Consider the following 21784-nt stretch of genomic DNA (forward strand, 5'->3'; position numbering starts at 1 on the left):
AGGGTCGCAGAAAAAATACAGGGCATATGTCCTCAGAATAGTCACATAGGTACCTTCTGACGTTCCTGCAAAAATGCTCCTACAAAACATCAGTTTCAACATTTGTTTGAGCAAGATTTTAGGGGTGTAAGGGGTGACCTTCCACATAGTACACCCAAATGTCAACCTCACTTCCACGTTAGTACACCCTGGACTGCAGACTAACAAGGCTCTGGCGACTGGCTCCACGGCCAGTATAATTTTGTTTGTGTTGTCCTGTGTTTTGTCCTTATTTGTGCTGAGTGATCTTTGCAGCCTCGGCTTTTAACGAAAGTCAGAACATTTTAATATTTTATGATTTTAATTAAGCAACGTTCGAGTTGTTATGTGTAAAGGTAAGGGGCTGGACCCCGTATAGTGTGACGGGTGCAAAATAGCCTTAGTGCTGACGCACCTAAAATTTTAAAATCAAATTCAAATTCAAGATTTTAGCTTAGAACAAACATGTTTTTCCCTGTTCCTAACTTAGCCACTTGGAAGATAAGTTAAGCCCGCATCACACGGAACTGGATTTCCAGTAGGTATGCCCTAGTTGGCGCTGGACTGGCTACCAATTTGCTAGTTTTCGCCTTACACAATACTTATCATCGTACTTCTCGATAGACTTTTGTTCCCATACGAGGGAAGTTGTAATGGCGGCCGCGTGAGATGTAAACAATGTATCACTTCACATTTTTAAAAGCCGATAACTATTCAACCGAGAGGAATAACGTCTCGTATAAAACGTTATTAGATACAAAGGTAATGGCACTGCTTAAATACATACTTTACAACGTTCACTGTACACGTATGGAAGAATATTTTAGTTGTTTCAAATGTAAACACCGTGCACTCAACATAGCTGGTGTAACTCAACGCGCCTTTCGTGCTGTATACGTTATACATTGCTGGAGTAACACTCGGAAATCACAGACAAAAAAGCTCCTTTGCACACTCACAGATTATCTTCACATGGCGAAACTTTGCTCTGATTGGCTGTTCCACAGAATCCAGTCGAGGAAAGCAAGTAACAATTAGAACATGTCCTATTCCTCCAAACCAGTCAAGCAGTCATCCAGGCGGCCATGATTGCTACCTAGAAAGTTAGTTCTGCGCCAACAAGGCATTCCTACTAGAAATCCAGTTCCGTGTGATAGGGGCTTTAGATAAGTTGGAGTGAGTATTAACTACTAAAGTGGTAAGCAATAGAAGAATTTTTTATGAGAAAGACTAACTGAATGAATGTATGTATTTTCCACTAATAGATGTCTCTCATATGTAGTACAGCTCGACCAAGATGAGAATAACCCTTTGACGTTCTCGTCGAATTTTCAACCATAAGACCACCCGCGCTCCGGATCCGACACGATGAGTCATTTTTGTTGCAAACCGACTCGGAGAACGTTTAACATGGGGCTCTTATGAGCCGCCGCATACCGGACGAAACATTTGACTCGAGTCACGATGCGACGGTTTGTGACAAAATAGTGAAGGTCCCGGGAATTTTGTCTCGGAGGAGCACGATGCGACAAAACGCTCTGCGCATGTGCGAATCCTTTCTTCTCGGCGCACCACGTGCATGTTGTAAGCCCATAGTGTACTATAGCTCATTGGTAACGTATTGAAGATGCAATATACATGTGACGAATGTAGGGTATGCCATTGGCTAGGCTTCTGCGCTGGGTGAGCGAGGAGTTTTGCGTGGCAGATCCTTGCCGACTGGGGGAGACGTAGGACTAACTGGACACAGGCTGAGTATACTGTATATCCGTGTATCACCCTTTCTGGACCTGCATGGCCTGGTGTAATGTTCCTAACGTTTATATAGTTATATCTACCATTTGAAAATGCTAAAGAAGATAGTTAATTTTTGAAGGTGGATTGCTCCTGGTCATGTAGGCTGTGGGGGTTTTGGGCGGGGTTGCAGTACACTCATATAGCCGTTACGTACTGACTTTTGACGATAAAATTGGACGGACTGTTAAAATTTAATGTGGAGATTATACATGGTCATTATTGTTGAATAAACTAAAATGTTGTTCTTTGGTGTTTATACGGGTTTTGAATACATATATACATATATAAATTTGGAAAGTATATTTACTGATATGATTTGTTAATAAATATTATGGTTGAACGAACATTAAGCTTTACATTAAATAGTTTAATTACCTACTGAAAGATAATTAACTTCCACTGCGCTGATAATATAATCCACGTCTCACTTCTCTATTATTTATAAAGGGGAAATAAGAGACGTACAGGATTATAATGTGACTCATCACTGTATTGCTTGACAGCACATATAGGTAAGTTTGACAGTGCGGTGAAGGTTAGAAATAGAGCTTGATCCAGAACAGCTAATCGTTCTTGTGCAAGCGATTCTTCATCGACTGAGCACAATAATGACAAAATTGATGCGCCATGGAATGAAGTGGCATAGGAGATGAATTACATTACAATTACGTACATTACGTGAAAGAAATAGGCTTATTAGAAATTATCTTGTAATGTACAAAACATATCGTAAATTGTACAAGAAAACCAATACTGCGACATTGGAGATCCATTTTCTTTTTTTAATGCACCATACAAAAGTACATTCTTCGTTACATTAATTCTTGTAAAGAATGATGAAAGGGAAAAAAGAAAGTTCTAAATTTGTCTCTTGTCGGTGGAAATGTAGAAAAAAATAATATATTTCGGTGAGTGCTATTCCTTTAAGGTGCAAATGAGAACCTAATTTCCTGAAATGAAAGATGTCATAGATCTTGTGTTTATACATTTACTTTGGATGCAACAATAATATAAGCAGTGTTTTTTCAGGTGGTACGCAACAGCACGCCGTACCGTGTGTGTGTGTGTGTGTGTGTGTGTGTGTGTGTGTGTGTGTGTGTGTGTGTGAGTACATGTATGCATGATCATTTATATACCACAATATTTAGAACAGTTCTTAAGATAAACACAATAACAAATAATATCAACAAACCAACTTGTACCGAAAACTTTCTTTCCAGAAAAAACACTTATAACAATAATTAATATTTGTTTCGTTTTGGCAGAAGCAAAATGACTTGCCATGTCAGATCCGGTGTGCGGCTGGCCTAAGCGAACAGAGAGCGATGGAATCAGCTGTTTACCATGTAATCCTTCCCTCGCGTTGCCAAAATGTAGAGTGTTCTTCAACACATCGTCGTTATCTTTAGTCAGCCAAGTGTTTGTATCATTATGAAGGGGTAGATCATGCACAGGGAAAGTAGAGAAGGAATATGTAATGTTGAAGTTTTGAGGGGGGGACAACGAATCAAAAGGGGAGGGGGTTATATAAGCAGCGCTCAGGCATAAGCAAAGAGAAAGCGAGGAAAATCAAATTTCGCAAGTTGACGGGATTTTTCTCATGTTGGTTGAGATATATATACAATCGTAGATATCATTCAAGATTGAATTTTGATCAATACTTGATATTCTCCTCATCTTGAGATCTAAAAATACGATTTCGATTATTTGAAGAAATATATCCCACTGAACTGACAAAAAACAAACGTGAAGCAAGTCCGGCTGTAGGTAGGTTGTATAGGAAATAGGCGCTTATAACAATTATATGGCTGAACATCGACTCGAGGAGTATCGTCTTTAACATTAAGTCTGTGGTCTGGATGGACACAAATCAGTTTACAACTTCCGATATAATTCTATATAATGACGATCAGTTTTGAGAACGTTGCATTCATCTATCGATAACTGATATAATAGAGTTTAACTGCTGCAGAAATATCAGTATAACATGTAAATTGTCTAACTTGAAGAACTTGAAGAGGGTTTTTACAAGATCATCAATTTCATTGCGAAAGTTGTTCAGAGTACCCTGTTACCCATGCACCCTCTGTAAGCTTTAAGAATGGAGAATAGAAACGCCCAGTGTTGACAACGTAAAACAATGGCCTCGGTCCGTTCCTTGAATTAAACGATTGTCCCTTGTAGGATCACTTATCGAATTTCGGTCTTTTCTTTTGTCGTCCGGAATTTCATTTTCCAGCTAGGAGAGAAAGGATGGAGTGAGGATGGGTGCTCACAAACACTCCAATGTGGTGGAATTTTCGTCACACACACAAACACACACACTCTCTCTCTCCTTTATGCGTGCGCTCACTCGCACAACCAGACACACGCTCTCTTATGCGTGGGCACACACACACACACACACACACACACCTCTCTCTCTTGTCTCTCACTGCACTTCAGACTCCTGCTTCCAATGAAGGACTCAGCGTGTTAGTGAGGAAGAGGAGAGGTAGCGAGCAAAAGGAAGAGAGGAGACTATATGCTTCGAGGCATCAAGTACTGCGCCGAGAGATGGGGATCTGAGGAGAAGGGAAGGGATGGTTTGGGGGGCGATTGTAGGTTGCTTCGGTCTGATAGGAAGGGGGAGAATATCAGAGAAATCTAGACGTCCTTCTGGTGTCAGGTGGTTGGCATCGAGAAGCAGAAAGATATTGAGATTCAATCAGGCGAGAATGCTGCCATCTCTGGGTGGAGTTTTGAAAAAGTAACTGAAAAACGCGATTCTCTCATAACCGCACCGCAATACGTTCGTTGTTGAAAAGCGTGGAAAGGGAGAGGAGCATATATATTTTTCTTTTTTATTCTTTCCCACGATGCCTGCCACAAGAGTTGCGGATTATTTGCACACGCGAGACGGAATTCAAAACATTAATAAAAAATAGAAAAAGAACACGGATGAGAGTTTGGAAGAGAAGGATCACTCGTTGGTAGCAAATGAAAAATATTTCCTACGTGGTTTAACGAAACGAGCTTGTGGATGCAACCATTCGGTTAGCAGTATTAAAGGAGATGTATAAAGTGTGAACAATTAAAGAGTCGTGGCGTTCGGTGTACATGTTCTTGTCTTCTACAGTTCAAACCCTTATGCTCGTACAAGATCTGATATCATAGTCCTCATAGTCATCATCACAATTGATTATTTTCCTGTCTTCTCATTGCAGTTCACTATTTCCTCCTCCATAATTGTCGAACAGGATTATAGTTCATGTGATGAAACCATACCACTCAACGTCGCTGCCATATTGAAGTTGTGAGACCTTATATTACGTATATAAGTATGTACAGCTATGACCAAGAAACTCATGGGCCAAATAAAACCAGAACCAATATGAAAGGAGTTACTTTGCAAAGTTTCCATTCACATTAAGTTAGTTCTTACATGAAATGGAGAATAGTTACTTTTAAAGGGAACGGGAACTGAATTACTGTCTAAAATGATAACCTTCCAGAGCGGATCAGTAATGTAACCTTATAAACACTGTGAAGAAATTATTCTGAAACTAAACTCCTTAGCACAACAGCCATCTTGTCAGGGCCTGCCAAGTGGTTTCTTCATTGGGTGACGCGTGGCAAGTGCATCAAGTCCCATCGCTGCTGTTTTCTGGCTTTCGAGGTAAATATGCGATATCGCCCGAACGGATTTCTTCAAATTTACAGGAGAAACTACTTACTGAAATCAGTTTCTGTAGCATTGTCGAAGTTCTTGGAGGTATTTTCTTTTACGGAAACTGAAAACTTCACCATAGAATGCTGCAGAACGAGAAATAATCACTTTTTATGTAAGGAACTTGCATTTTCTGACATTATGAGGTTGTTTCCATTATGTACCTGCAAATGGCGCGAGCGTCGAAAGTCACGCGGTCTCGCCAGTGTTTCCAAACGTGCCTTTTTTTACGAGATTTTTTTTACTATGCTTACCTAACCTAACCCAAGCTAGCCTAACATTGCCGGAAATGGTCCGTGGGGCTATCGTGAATGGTTTTTGGGGCTATCCGTCAATGGTTCGTGGGGCTATCCGTCAATGGTTTTTGGGGCTATCGTCAATGGCTTTTGGGGGTATCGTGAGTGGTTTGTGATGACATAATGAACACGAAAGTAGGTATTTTTCGGTGAAGAAGGTTGAAACAGTGCATACCCACTGCAAATCGACAAAACACATGCACGACGCGCGATGATCCATGACGAGTGCACGCCATATTGTCTGTTACCCAAGCGGAAACAAGGAATACAAATAATGACTCGTAATATGAAAAGTTGACACTATTTTATGGAAAAAGGCATAATTTCACCTTAAAGAATCTTCCGTAATGCAGAATAGGTAAGTATCGATGCTAAAATTAAGAAAATAAACAAGTGAGAGGTGTTCGGGCCTTATCGCATAATTACCGCTGACGAGGCCGTAGCCCTCACGATGCTGCATCAACATCGAAATTTCGTGGGATCGAACCCGGAACCTCCAGCACCAAAGGCGAGAGCGCTAACCACTTGGCTACGCGAGAGCCCAATAAGTGATTTCAACTCATTGTAGTCCAAATCGCCGTCTATTGGGGTGGCAAACCCTTATTACCTCATCACCCACCTTCCCACCCAGACCATGACAGTTTTCTATTTTCCACCGTCCTGGTAACCTTTTCAAACAAAAAAGGGGGTGGTTAAAAATACGAACCCTCCTCCACAACAATGAGAGAGGCTTTTCATCCACCTGCCTCTCTGCAGACTCGCGCCTCGCTTAATCCCCTATTCATTACTGGGAGCTCGAATCAACAAAGCAGGTCAGCGTTTACCATTGGTGGTTTCCCACAGGAAGAGGGAGCTCGTGCATTTATTGGAAATTCCTGTGGAGGTAAGCACGGTGGGTCACGGGGTACAATGGACCTGTGTTTCAGGAAGGCTAACTTTCGGCACAGCCTTGATATGCGAAAGTTAATTTTTATTTAATACCGTGCTTAGTTTTCGTGTTAGTTCATGGGGTATTGATCGGCTCGAGAAAAACATTAATTTGTGTTGTTTTCCGTCCATTTTGACACTATACATGTATTACACTATACATGTATTAATTCCTGCTCAATCCATGCTTTCTTTCTGCACTGTTAAAAGTTGCCGTAAAGTTTACGGTATTCTACCGTTAAAATTTAACAGTTTGCCTGTTAATTTACAAAAACGAGATGACCGTTTTATTCGTGAGTGTAAGCGCATACATGACGTCACCTCTCTGTGAGAAGTATTATGACGCCTGTGTCTACTTTGAATAACAAAAACAAACACTAACATATACTATATATATGGGGTGGACCTTTTAAGTAGATAACTCAAAATATCTTACAAATGAAATGTTTTCGAAAGAAGAGTTTCAATTAAAAGTTAATTGACTTTAAGCGAAAGGGTAAATGCCATTACATGTTTTAGTAGGCTGCCATTTTGATGGTCATTTCAAGGTTACTCATTTTTTTTAAATAAACCTATTTCTTCTTCTTTAATCTGTCCATGTTCTTTCTTTGCTTCCCTTGCTTGTCCTTATTTCTTCATCTCTCTACACTTTTACATCCTCCATGTTTCTCTCTTCCTTCTTTCCTTCTCTTGTTCTTCTCCGCATTTATTTATTCTCTGTTTCAGTATCTTGTTCTTGTTTATTTCTTCCTTCTTTTCTCTCTATTTTTATCTCTTCTCATTTCTCTTACATTTTCCTTATTTTGTTCTTTTTTCCTTGTTTTCTTTTTTTACCATTTTTTGTTTTTTATCCTTTCTCTCCACATTTGTATCTTTCTCGCTTCCTTTTCTTATCTTTTTCGTCCTATCTCTCCCTTTTCTCTCCACATTTTTATCTTCCTTGCTTCATTCTCTTATTCTTTCTTTTTCATCCTCTCTGTCCCTTTTCTCTCCACATTTTTATCTTCCTTGCTTCATTCTCTTATCAATCTTTCTTTTTCATCCTCTCTCTTCCTTTGCTCTCTACATCTTTATCTTCCTTGCTTCATTCTCTTATCATTCTTTCTTTTCATCCTCCCTCTCCCTTTTCTCTCCACATTTTTATCTTCCTTGCTTCATTCTCTTATCATTCTTTCTTTTCATCTTCCATCTCCCTTTTCGTTCACATTTTTATCTTCCTTGCTTCATTCTTTCTTTTCATCCTCTCTCTCCCTTTGCTCTCCACATTTTTATCTTCCTTGCTTCATTCTCTTATCATTCTTTCTTTTCATCTTCCCTCTCCCTTTTCTCTCCACATGTGTATCTTCCTTCTTTTATCATAATTTCTTCCTTCTTTCCCGCTCTATTTTCTTCCATATTGCTCATCATTGATTCTATATTTCTCTGAAAAGTGTAACGCTTTGGTTATGAACAATTAGGCATTTTCATAAGATCAAGGCTCTTTGGAGTACCGGGAAAATTGAAACGATTCGGTATCAGGAACACGGTCCATGTCCATCGATTCCTTCGTCTGCTCCTTATCCCCGTTCCTTGTTTTAGTGATCGCTCGAGGCGACATCTGCCTCTCTCCCAAGGAACATCTGGTCCCTTTCACACAGTTTCTTCCCCATCCAGCGGAGATCACCCTAAGCACGGCAAGATCAACTCTAGAACCCTCGCGTGTCACGTGACCAGCCCCTCACGGCGCTTCCTCCTGAACCCTGGCGGACGGTAATGGGGGGGGGGGCACGTATCCCCCCCCGGGAAGGACGCATTCCCGCGGGAGAGGTATCCCTTTCTCGGTGCCTTCCCTCAGACGCTTATTGACATTACATTACTATTCCATATTTGAGTTCCTATCCTAATGTTTAGGGACATATGGTATTCATTTCGCCACATTACTCCCAATACGCTGTACAGTGCAAATAGTCCATGACTATTTTCATTAATTTTTCTCCTGCATCTTACATGATTTTAAGGAATGGATTTTTCACGTGTGCTCGTGCTTGGCATTTTGTCCGTTCTTGAATATCTCATTGTGTAAAACAATAAACATGGTGATGGTCATTTTGCTTGATGATAATGCGTCCCACTGTACATTAGACTGAATTTCTAGTTTACACAACACACAAAGGTTGAGCAGACTTTTATATAACTTAAAAGTTAAACTTCGCTCAACTTAGCGTTCAACTTAATATTTTACAAGTTCTGTTCCATTGAAGAATTAAAACACAATTTATACTTGTTAAGATATTATTTTGTCTTGAAATGATCCGTCACAAACTCAACATGCATTTAAACATAAAATATTACAATAAATTAATCCTTTCTGGAATACAAAAACGAATCGAAATCAGCAACTTTAAAATATTGACATTGATACAGCGTTCTTGAATTCAGCGAGTCCCTGTTAATTTACAAGCACACGTACAGTGAGATCCATGAATATTACCGTGCATGTTCGTGCATTTTATTAGGCCCAATAAGAGCTTCAAGAATTGAAAGAAAACTCAAAACAAGCTGTTGACAAAATCTGCACCAACATACATAAAAATCCATGCTTAAAAACCAGTGATGTGCCATAGACTATAAGTTTACGTCTACATCCGTTGTCTACACGTAATCTACGCGTATATTACATTGGGTTGTAGTTTACATAGACTACGTAGACAATCTAAATTGCATTAAAATTAATTTTCAAGGCTTTCATGAAAGGAAAATGACATTTTTAACTATATTGGTTAATAACGAACTGAAAAGAATCCCATTTACAACAAAATTACTCTTCTCTTCCATCATCAACTATGGAAGAAGATAATAGTATGCAAAAAAAAAACAACAGATGGCAGTTATGAGTCAAGAGTGGTCTTTTCCCCATAAAACATTAGAATATTTCCTATATTAGGTTTCTTCCTAGGTGATAAATTATTCGAATTTGGAAGAAAGAGTATGAAAAGTTATCCTTACACATCAGCAACTGATACGCAGTATAATTTTATTTTAATTCCAGGGCGCCCTTTGCTAACTTATCACCTTTCGCTATATTGTTTACATAGATTACGTAATCTACGCGTATAAAATAGTCTACGTGTAGAATGTAGACTATCGTTGTTTACACGTAGACGCACATCACTATTAAAAACACAGAATGTAAGAGAAAAATTAATGTCAACACAATGGATCCCACTGTACAATGGAAAACAAATGAATACTTGCTATTTTGTGAGCATAGAAAACGGCCCGTAGGGTGTGCATATTTAATGTCATATTAAACTGGTAAAAATGTTAGTCCAAGTTAATTTTTTAGTCCAATTTATGCTTAGAACCTCTTGTGTTTAAGCCGATAGCGTTACAAGTACGCCATCTTTTTATTCGTTCAAGAACAGTTTTACAGGAATATGAGTGATTGCATGACTGTGTTCCTTTGTTTTATTTTTACATTTACGTACATAAAACGCTAAAAAACGAGCATAGAAATTGTTCCAGTTTAATGGATTAATTTTTTCAGGTTTTTTTTTCAAAACTAGACAATCATCTACACTGTGAACAGAAAATAAATATATTCAGTGTGCAAATTAAGCTTTTTGGCGTATTTGTGATTTTATTTTGGGAGTTTGTTTGTGTGGGCATTCAAATTTGGATATGTTACCTTTTAGTAAACCAAACTATTGGCTTGCGAGTAGTTCTAACCTGTGACATTAAGTCTTGTGATAACATTTACACGTAATTTAGAAACGCTTGGTGTATTTACAGGATGAGTCAAAAGTCCCTGACCACCCCTTATAAAATGAAAGGGAGTGTAGATTGCAGAAATTGGTCATGGTAGTAATATGTTAGGCCTAGGGGAAAACTTTTTGATGCATGTCATGACAATGTCCGCCATCTTGGATCCAACTTCATTTCTTTAAATGTTGAGGGGGCATGTGGGGTATGGTTTTGGGCTAGAATTTCACCAGGAATTCAGTTCTGAAGTCAGATTTATGAAAACTTTAATGATAAGGAAGTTATGGGCATATGGAAGTTACACAATGTGTTCTTGTGCTATGCACATGTTGGGACGGTTCTCCCATGCTGTGCGGATACGAAGCAATATCTCAGGTGTGATTTGTGCACAGGCATCCAGTATCCGTTGCTCCAAGTGACCCACATCCCGAACGAATCTTTTCGGCATACACGATTGACTTCAAATGACCCCTCAGGTAAAAATCGAGTGGGGACAAATCTGGTGATCGGGGAGGCCATTCCACTGGCCATATAGTGATGTGTCACCCATAATGAGGTGGTGCCTCATCTTGCTGAAAATATGAGGGGATTCTGTCATCTTAAAGAGATGGTGCTGCTGCTTGCACCGGTGCCACTTAACTATCTTTAACACCCTGCAAATGGAACTCCGGCTGACACCAGATTGCTTCAGATATTCGACTGTGCTGCGCTGCGGAGATTTTGGCAAACGATGCTAGCGCTGCCGTAGCTGTTCCTACGTCAGTGGTAGTTCTGAGCCTACCAGATCGTGGCCCGTCCTGGACTGTACAGCTGGCAGCCGACGAGAAGAGCGCTGACAGAAGAGGTGTGACGTACTGCCAGGCGACTCCACTCTTTCGCGTGGGGGAGGTGCTCTTCCGCCAGAACTCTTCTCGTCAGCTTGACAATGACCCGCCAAGAAGAAAACAAGACTTCCTTCTCCCCGACCAGCCCCCAACCACCCCTAAATTCTGCAAATGAACCTGACCCTCCTTTTCCCTCTGTGCCCCGTCTCCCTTCATTCAGCGATCTTCTCGTTGGCTGCCGGCTGTACCGGTCTCTTCGAACCTATTCAGCAATTGGGACACTGTAACGTGCGACACTGGGTTCCGTTCGTTGAAATCACGAGCTATAGCACGGGCATAGTTCAGCACCTGTAAATGATACGTAATTATCAATTTCATATGCCCATAACTTCCTTATCATTAAGGTTTTCAGAAATCCGACTTCACCACTGAATTCCTGGTGAAATTTTAGCCCAAAACCATACCCAACATGCCCCCCTCCCCATTTAAAGAAATGAAGTTGGATCCAAGAGGGCGGTCACCAAGATGGCGGACGTTGTCATGATATGCACCAAAAAGTCTCCCCCCTTAGACCTAACATAATACTACCATGACCAATTTCTGCAATCTCCACTCACTTTCATTTTATAAGGGGTGGTCAGGGACATTCGACTCACCCTGTACATACTACAAGAAAACCAAAACGCATGCACAAAAATAGATTTTGAACTAGTAACGTTGATCAAATTTCTATTGATCGTTCAACTCATTGACGGCGTGCGGCGAGAAATGTGTTCTTCCTCCAACGTATAAAGCTGACGATATCAACTTGCCATGGTGGCAAGTTTTCGTAGGTGTAACAATGAAATAGATCAACTGATCTAGTCTGGGAGCTCTTTGTACAACCTCTGATGCGAAGTATAGTCGAACCACAAGCAAAGAAACCTGCGCAGAGCCGCGACACCTGTGCACCGTACTCTCGCATGGAGGGGAGGGGCAGAGTGGAGCATGCTTCCTTATGGGCCGAGCTGAACGAAAGAAGGGGAAGCTGCGTGGGAATTTTTCGTCCAAGGTTTGTTTCCTTGTGGTCGCTCTATAGAATGCAATTGTTTTAAAGGTTAAATAACTGCTTTCCGTGATGCTTGTTTTACAGTTAAGACATGGTATACTATATGTTTTAAATCCCATCTTCTTTAGGGGGGAGTGAAACACCCCTGACAGGGATTTTTTTAAAAAAATCTTCCGCCGGGGTTAAAAAAATTGGGGGGAGGAATCCGTACCATTCCCCCGCTCAGGGGTGCCATTTCCCCCAAGGCCAATGGCGCAATCCTCACCAAAATCATTTCATGCGTCCCCCCCAAATTATATTATTCGCACACTCAAACCATATAGGTAGTAACATGGACGTCCGCAGGATTTTTTTCCAGGGAGGGGCAAGCAAGGTAATTTTTTCCAGGGGGGTAAAGGACACATATTTTCCTCCAAAATAGTGATGCCCCCTCAAAAAATACTGTTTCAGTCTAAAATTATCATGTTTCTTCAACGAATTTATAATAATTAATATAAATTACTGTGATTGAAATGAAATTATGTGTGAATTATATAATTTTTAGGTCGTCAATTGTGGGAAAAAATACAGCTTGCTCTGCGACGACATTAATGAGCATCTCTGCATTCTAATTTCTTTATATAGGAGAAGTATTTATTTTACACGACAACGTTCAACAAAGATTATATTACATTTCTTCGATCTGAAGTGACGCATGCGTCAATTGTGGGAAAATAATTATTACTTTGTTTCACTTCAGATCCAAGAAATGTAATATAAGCGTAGTTGAGAGCTCTTGTCTGAAATAAATACTTCTCCTATATGAAGAAATTACAATGTAGAAATGCTCATTAATGTCGTCGCAGAGAAAGCTGTCCTTTTTCCCACAGTTGACGCATGCTCAGCATGCGTTCAGGAGACGCCTCTGCAATATCCACTCTAAAATTGGCTTGGAAATCATGGTGGTAGGATTGAGTATTTAATTTAGGGGGGGAGATAGGAAGCTTTTGATAAAGTGTTAAATCTTAGGTTGTCAAGGAATTTCTGTAGTGCAGAGAGTTCGAACATTAAATTTTGAGGACTGCTTCAATTGTGGGAAAATAATTATTACTTTCTTTCACTTCAGATCCAAGAAATGTAATATAAGCTTAGTTGAGCGCTCTCGTGTAAAATAAATAAATACTTCTTCTATATGAAGAAATTAGAATGTAGAAATGCTCATTAATGTCGTCGCAGAGCTAGCTGTATTTTTTCCCACAATTGGCGCATGCCTTCACGAGACGCCTCTGTGTACAAACAAGCAAAATTCGAAAAGTAGTTCCACTTGATCCCCTCTTCGTGCGCTGAAAGTGTCGCGTGGTGAGTCCCTGCATAATTGTTCAGCTGTTGCTATGCCGTGTAACATGGTCCACTGCCAAGTGGCCAGCTGCGTCGATTGACTCACGCATGGAATCCGTTTGTGTAAACACGTCGGGGCTTAAACCGATTCGACAGATTGGATTCAATCGAGTCCCTAGTCCCGGGGGATTTACTAGTGGGGGGCGGTAGATGTCCAGTCTGGATGCACTGAAATGAAAGGCTGCCAATATCACTGTCTTCTTTCAGGTAGACAGTGATTTGAGAGCATAGATGGCACAGGGGGACGGTCGAGGGATTTTGTGCAGGGTTGTAAAAGGTCTAGGAATTATAAATAAATTGAATTCCAGTCCAGGAGAGAAAATCAGCAAGCGTAAATGGGTTCTGGACCGTAAAGAACCTTTTTATCTCTAAAGTATTTCAATTCGGTCCAGGAACCTTTTTCCCGGATCAATTTGAATACGGTCCTGGAACCTTTCTTCAATGAAACAATACGCAACTTGTACCGAATTTAGATTGTGCGAAACAAAAGTTTCCGGAATTTATGTGCTCCCGGACCTTTAACAACACTGGTTTCTTGTGAACCCTCCTTGTTTTCAGATCCTCCCCCCCCCCAGTTAGCAACCCAACAGTAACAATTAGGGCTAAAGCCCCTATCACACGGAACTGAAATTCTAGTAAGAATGCCCTAGTTGGCGCTGAACTGACTTTCTAGGTAGCAATCATGGCCGCCTGGCTGACTGCTTGACTGGTTTGGAGGAATAGGACATGTTCTAATTGCTACTTGCTTTCCTCGACTGGATTCTGTGGAACAGCCAATCAGAGCAAAGATTCGCCATGTGAAGATAATCTTTGAGTGTGCAAAGAAGCGTTTCTGTCTGTGGTTTCCGAGTGTTACTCCATCAATGTATAACGTATACAGCATGAAAGACACGTCGAGTTACACCATCTATGATGAGTGCACGGTGTTCACAATTGAAACAACTAAAATATTATTCCATGCGTGTACAGTAAACGTTGTAAAGTATGTATTTAAGCAGCGCCATTGTTTTGTATCTAATAACGTTTTATACGAAACGTTATTCCTCTCGGTTGAATAGTTATCGGCTTTTAAAAATGTGAAGTGATACATTGTTTACATCTCACGCGGCCGCCATTACAACTTCCCTCGTATGGGAACAAAAGTCTATCGACAAGTACGTTGATAAGTATCGTGTGAGGCGAAAACTAGCAAATGGGTAGCCAGTCCAGCGCCAACTAGGTCATACCTACTGGTTATCCAGTTCCGTGTGATGCAGGCTTTATACTGCAATTTTTTTTAAGGGTGTAATGTTTCTGAAACATAACGAAAGTCAGCCATTCAATCATTCATTTTTCTCTGTTCTAATGGGCAGGTTTCAGGGTTGCTGAAGGTCCAGGGACCCAAAAATTCTAATGGGTTCTATTGGGTTCTGTTGCAGGACCGGAACCTTTTTTCTCGCACAATTTAAATTCGGTCCAAGTTGCGTATTCTTCCCTTGAAAAAAGGTTCCTGGACCGTATTTAAATTGATCCGGAAAATGGCTTCTGGACCGAATTTACTTTACAGATAAAAGGGTTCTTTACGGTCCATAACCCATTTACGCTTTCTGATTTTCTCTCCCGGACCGGAATCGAATTTATTTACAATTCCTGGACTTTTAACAAATCTCGCAGGTTTTTCACTGCAACCCCCACCCTCTACGATCTTGCACCTTGAGCTTCATGTCTGCGCAGGATGCACTTACTTTAATATTATCTATAAGCTGAGATCTTCTACCTACCTATGTGGCGAAGTGGATATCACAGCGCACTACGAGGACATAGGTCCCGGGTTTGAATCCCAACCTTAGCATTAGTGTTCTTTGTGAGTGTCTTTTTATCATATCACCAATCATCCTCATCGTCGCGATTAGCCATAAGTGGCAGAAAAGCGACGCTAATAAAAAACAAATCAAATCTTTCAGTACATTCAGGTCACTTTTTCTTTTGTCTCTTTCTCTTTAATGTGTTTATTCTTTCCTTTCTTTGCTGTTATTTTCTCTTTTCACCATTATTGTTTGTTTTGTAGGATATTTAGATGATGGGTATGTGCTATTGTTATATCATTTATGATAATGAATAATGGAACTCTCTCTCTCTCACACACACACACACACACACACACATTCTCTCACTCTCTCTAACACACTCTCACTCACTCTCACATTCTCACTCACTCACTCTCTCACTCACTAACTCACTCACTCACCCTCTCTCTCTTTCTCTTCCACACACTTTCTCTGTCTCCCTTTCTCTCATTCTCTCTCTCTCTCTCCCTGTCTCACTCTCTCTCTCTCATTCTCCCTCTATCTTTCACACACACAGTCCCTATATTTCTCTCTTTCTCCCTCTCTATCTCTCACACACATTCACTCACACTCTCTCTCCCTCACTCAATCTCTCCCTTCCTCACTCGTTCTCTCTCTCCCTCCCTCCCTCTCTCCCTCCCTCCCTCTCTCCCTCCCTCCCTCCCTCATTCACTCACTCTCTCTCACACACAGTCCTTCACTCACTCTCTCCTCCCTCTCTCTCTCCCTCCCTCCCTCCCTCACTCATTCTCTCTCCCTCCCTCTCTCACTCTCTCTCTCTCGCTCACTCACTGACTCACTCGCTCTCTCTCACTCACTCACTCTCTCTCTCTCTCTCTCTCTCACGCACTTTAGACGTCTAGGCCTGTGCCTGTAGGTACATTTCGAAGGATTTGTGGAAGGAATGGCATTGAACCGTGATACATTCCCCGAGCACCAAAAGGTCAAGGTTTGTTTACATTCCATCATTTTTTAACATCTTTCCGCACATCACCTGACAACTTCCCACAGTCTGACTCCAGCTGCCATTTTACTGCCTATAAAAAAGTGTTCCGCGCTATTTTTCACATCGATGCTGCCGCTTCGAAGAGGGTTTGTTTTCGGATCCAAACGACGAACGCACAATCATAAACAGCTTGACCCAGTGGAAAATCGTGTGCGTCGTGGGAGATAAAATTGTATATGACCTGGCAACCCCCATTGAATTCCATTACACGCCAAGTGGGTGCGATGAAAGCTTCTGCAATCGGATTCCCTTGGGAACGGTTGACAGATAACGATCGTAGCGCCAGTGCGGAGAGTGGGGGAACTAGCAGGTGGCAACAGACTAAACTTTACATAATGCAGAGTTGATCTTGCTATTTGGGTGCGATATCGCGGCGGCTCAGTGTGTGGGATTGCCTCGGGATCCCTAATTTGTGTTTCGACATGAGTTCCGCCACTAAGAGAGCAGCTAATCAGAGTGTGCTGTTTCAGAGTCCACAAAGAAGGACCTATATAGTCTACATACATACAAGCACATTCTGTAGCATATTCACGATATATAATAATTGTCCAATAGCATGGATTTTTTGGGAAATCTTTCAAATAATGAATAGAATAGAATAGAATGGTCTTTATTTAAGCAGGCCTCGTGGGCCGTTTTTACAACCAACCCTTGTCAAAGATACAATAAATGAATAAAAACAAAAAGAAAAGAAACACATAATGATCATGATAATACAATAAAGATAGATAATACAATGATAAAATAATACATTGAATAGATTAGAGTATATCCTGTGGAGTAAAGATAAGTAATAAGTCTTCAGTAGTTCAGTGTGTGTGCGGGGGGGGGGGTGTAGGTTAGGTATTCATTATATGATGTATAAGTACAGGTGCAATTCTTAACATCTGAAGGTTAATGAAGTTGTTGGGACAATAGTAAGTTCTTCAGCTTTTTCTTAAAACTTTGATGGCAAATAATGTTAATCAATGGTGCATGCAGTTTGTTCCATTCCCTGATCACTGTAACAATGAAGGACTTGTTATATGTGGCGGTTTTATGTTTGTGGATTTTTAGATTGTACTTCTTGCGTCAAAGTGAGTGTTAAGTATTTTCTTCTATTGTTAATGTTTAGCCAAGAAAGTTTCTTTAAATAGGGAGATACATGTTCCTTTCTGTTTAGGTTAAATATGAAACGTATACAACAATTCTGAATTTTTTGAAGTATGCTTTAGGAGCACAAGATTTAGTTTGCAAATAAGAGATGACAACACTATAAATAACAATGATATGCAAAGTATAAACATTCTGAAAGTTAATTAATTAACATTTACATATACAAAAATTAGTGATCTTTCGTCGTGATTAATACAGTATGTAACATTGTTATTCGTACACATAGAATTTCCGAGGAAAAAATGTCATATCTACTAGTAAATATAATTATTTTCATATGTACCCGGAAATTAATGTTAATGAAGGTTTCACCAACAAATGTCAATAAAAATGTATGTTCAAAGTGTATAAACAGAGCATATAATTTGTGTGAAAAGAGAAGAACACGCTGTTTCATGCAATATTGTTATTCGTACAGACAAGAGTTTCAATCTTCCTCGCATACAGCGCCACCTCTATTCGGGCGATTTCGTGCAGTTTGCAACTTCGTAACAAGTTTGAACATGCAGGCGCGCTCCCCGTCAAGCGGAATGATGGCGTAGGTATTGTTGTAGGCCTATCGTCTATCTATCAGAGTGTTCGAAATGGGCAAGGTGAAGGAACGTAGTTCCAATCCGATCTGAAGGATGTTATTATAAATTTGGCCCATAGAGGTTATTCATTAAGAAAAATTGTTAATAAATCGCACTCCACAGTTCAAACAAATTTAGAGAGGAAGGTTCAACACAGAATGTGCCGAGAAAACCAAAAAAGAGAGACTGTTGAATAAATGTGATGAACGCTTTATTTTAAAAAGAGTGCGAGAAAACCCCCGACTAAGTGTTCCTCAGTTACGACCGTTAGTAGAAAATTTTGCTGGCAAGATGATGTCCGATCAAACTGTTCGACGTGCCTCGCGGACAGGCACGTATCCAGAGGGGGGTTGAGGGGGCTCGAGCCCCTCCGAAATTTTTCGATTTACACTAGATAAAATGAGGTTTTTGGCTTGTGTGTGTGAAATAAAATATTGTGATTATAAATTAAAGAGATCGAGGAAAAGCGGAGAATGTTCTAGAACCCTGAGGGATAACCTGTTACTGATAATATTGTATGTAAACTTTTCTTGCTCGGTGTTGTCGCAACGAACTTGAGCATTATTTAAAGATTTGTCAGCATTTGGAAGTTGCACAAGAAAGCACTGTTGAAGGCAGTCGGGTGATTCGTTTGATTACTAATTCTCTGAAAAGTGAATAGGAGGTGGAGTCGAACTACAAAACATTTTATGTGCGGAATATTCCAGAATATAATATGGATATAAATACGCGGATTCAATTTCACGGTTGGTCTGTACAACAGAATCATTCAATAAGGTTTCAGGAGTAAGTGTGACAGTCGGTTAGTGATCAGTCAGTGTCCATTGACAGTTTTATACTATGTAGAGATTAGGGGGGGGGGGAGAACTAGTGACACATTTTGCTGGAAAGTGCGGAAGTCTGCCACTATTACAAGTTCGGGTCCAAAGCTGAAGACATTGCCGACAGTGTAGTGCTATAGTACAGGGGGCCTTAGAACGAGCGTTTCGCGGGCTAACAGCAGACGTCGCTCGCACACTATTGCCGATACTCTTGTGTCGTCTGCTCCTCAGCCGAACAAACAGACCGAGGTAGCAAGAGGCAGAGGTCACTCACCCTTCCAGAAGGGTGCAGCGAGCTAGCTGTGGCAACCGGGCTCGCTGATTCGCGGACCTGGTTGGTTCTCGCAGGCACACCCCGATATTGTCGTCTGCTGTAAGCCCGCGAAGCGATCTTTCTAAGGCCTCCTGCACTATAGTTTCGGGTCATGACCCGAAGAGATCGAAGGTCTCTAAAGTAAATATTTCAGCAGTAATGGGCATTGGAGCATCATTTTTTTTAAAAAAAGGAAATAAGCTGCACAGATCGACTGAAAATCTAAGTTTTGAGTGACGATTTATTAGTGACCGGACAAAGTTTCCTGTATGCAGTCCGAGAATTTCGTGGGTTAAAAAAGGACTTTTAAGTCAACTGTTTTGGAAAAACACTCAAACACTAACTACCACAAAGGGGCAGCCATGAAGGCCGAAAATTTTATGAATGTCGAGAAGAGAAAGCAAGAAGATGTTGCATATGTGGAAATTTTAGCGGAAAAAAGCAAGCTCGACCATGACTCGAAAACCAGGGTCTCTGGTGCCATTCTTTGTTCTACCAAGTGAGCTACCGAGTCACCCTTGGCTTCGCTTGATCTTTTCCTGTCGCTGTAGAGCAATGGCACAGTATGCCTGGTGGAGCCTGCATTTTCCGCTAAAATTTGTGCATGCACATCTCTGGTGTATGCCCAACCGTAAGATGTTGCCTGTTTAATTAACAAGTACAGAAAAAGAAGATAGAATGAAACTAAGGCACATTACCACCGGTTGACAAGATATTTTTCTTCTGTGGTCAACACGGGCTGCCGTTTCAAGGTGACAATGAGATTGACCCACCAGGTTTCACACCAAAGCTACAAGCTATATGTGTCGCTTGAGGATTTCACAAATCGAACACAGGCTTGTGCAGCCTGTCGTGCCGCTACGATGTGAAAAGTCTCTGTTTATTGGGTCACTCATTGCAAACGACGTGTGTGTGCCTTCGGTCTGAATTCTTCCTAAATCTTGAAGATCCAAGTCACAAGGATGGAATATTAGGATTTTTGTTAAGGTTACGTTTCGAAGGCAGGCGGCAATACCATAAAGGATCATATCTATACCTGGGAGAACACATTCGAATGGGCCGGACCCTGTGGCTGAGTGGTTATCACATCGCGCTGCGACGCCAAAGGGTCCCGGGTTCGAATCCTGCTCGGGCATGGTTGTTTGTGAATGTCCATTCATCAATTTCATCATTTCATCACTCATCCCCATCTTCGCAAATTAGCCAAGAGGCACAAAACGCGAAGTAAAATAAAATAAATCAAATCAAAACATTCGAATGGATTGTCCATTACATAACAGCTTCGTGAAACGGACACATACACATACTGAGATCGTTTCGGCACAAACACAACGTTCGTACATTGCAACAGAGGAGTCGAGAGATAAAAAATGTCCCGATATCACGTTCTGAAAAAAAAAGAAAAAAAGAAAAAAAACAGTAGCTTAAACAGTGGCAGATTTAGGAGACAGTTGCTCTCCATTTTTGACCCCGCACTATGGCTTTTTAATGCTAACCTTTGTCTACCAAGAGAAAGTAAACTTTTCTTGCCCCCCCCCCCCCACCGTTTTGGAACTGATTCTCCACCATCGGCCTTAAACCTTGTGAGGTTCTATCTATACCCCTGTAAAAAAATGATGTTTAGCCCCCCCCGAAAAGAATTTCTGGATACGTGCCTGCTCGTGGAAGCATGGATATCATGGCAGAATACCACGAAAGAGGCCATATGTAAATAAGGTGAATCGCAGGAATCTTTCATTCGCGAAAGAGCACATCCACAAGGACCAGGAATTTTGGGATAGTGTCATATGGTCAGACGAGTCCAATATTAATATATACGGGTCAGATGGGATAAATAGGGTCTGGAGAAAATCAAATAAAGACAATGATCACATTAACACACTTCCAACAGTTAAACACGGTGGTGGGTCATTAAAGATTTGGGGCTGTAGGTATGTCGTCCAAAGGTGTTGGTACCATCCAGTTTATTGATGGTATCATGGATGCATATGTCTATTTGGACATATTGAAGAACAATGTAAAGCAGAGTGCACAAGAAATGCACATGCCGCCTATCTACAGATTCCAACGAGACAATGACTGTAGGCATAAGGCGCAAAGTTAACATGAATTGGCTAATATGGAATGTGCCCAAACTACTACAAACACCAGCTCAAAGTCCAGACTTAAATCCCATTGAGCATTTATGGGCAATTTTGAAGAGGCGAGTCCATAAAGCAGGCGTCAAGTCCAAACAAGAGTTGAAAACTGTTGTGAAAGCCGAGTGGAATAAAATATGCTCTGAAACATGTCGAAAACTGGTTAATTCTATGAAGAACAAGTGTCAAGCAGTAATTAAAGCCAAAGGATACGCA

At 40.8% G+C, this 21784-nt stretch overlaps 1 protein-coding gene across 1 annotated transcript in view; it reads left to right on the forward strand.

Annotated features, from left to right (window-relative positions):
• The window catches only part of LOC145980451 (uncharacterized), a 359637-nt gene that overhangs the window by 137372 nt on the left and 200481 nt on the right, over nucleotides 1–21784 (forward strand). The gene's annotated exons all lie outside the window — the stretch shown is intronic.

Source organism: Lepisma saccharinum, chromosome 27, assembly GCF_977018435.1.
Source record: "Lepisma saccharinum chromosome 27, izLepSacc3.1, whole genome shotgun sequence".
NCBI classification, from domain to species: Eukaryota; Metazoa; Arthropoda; class Insecta; order Zygentoma; family Lepismatidae; genus Lepisma; species Lepisma saccharinum.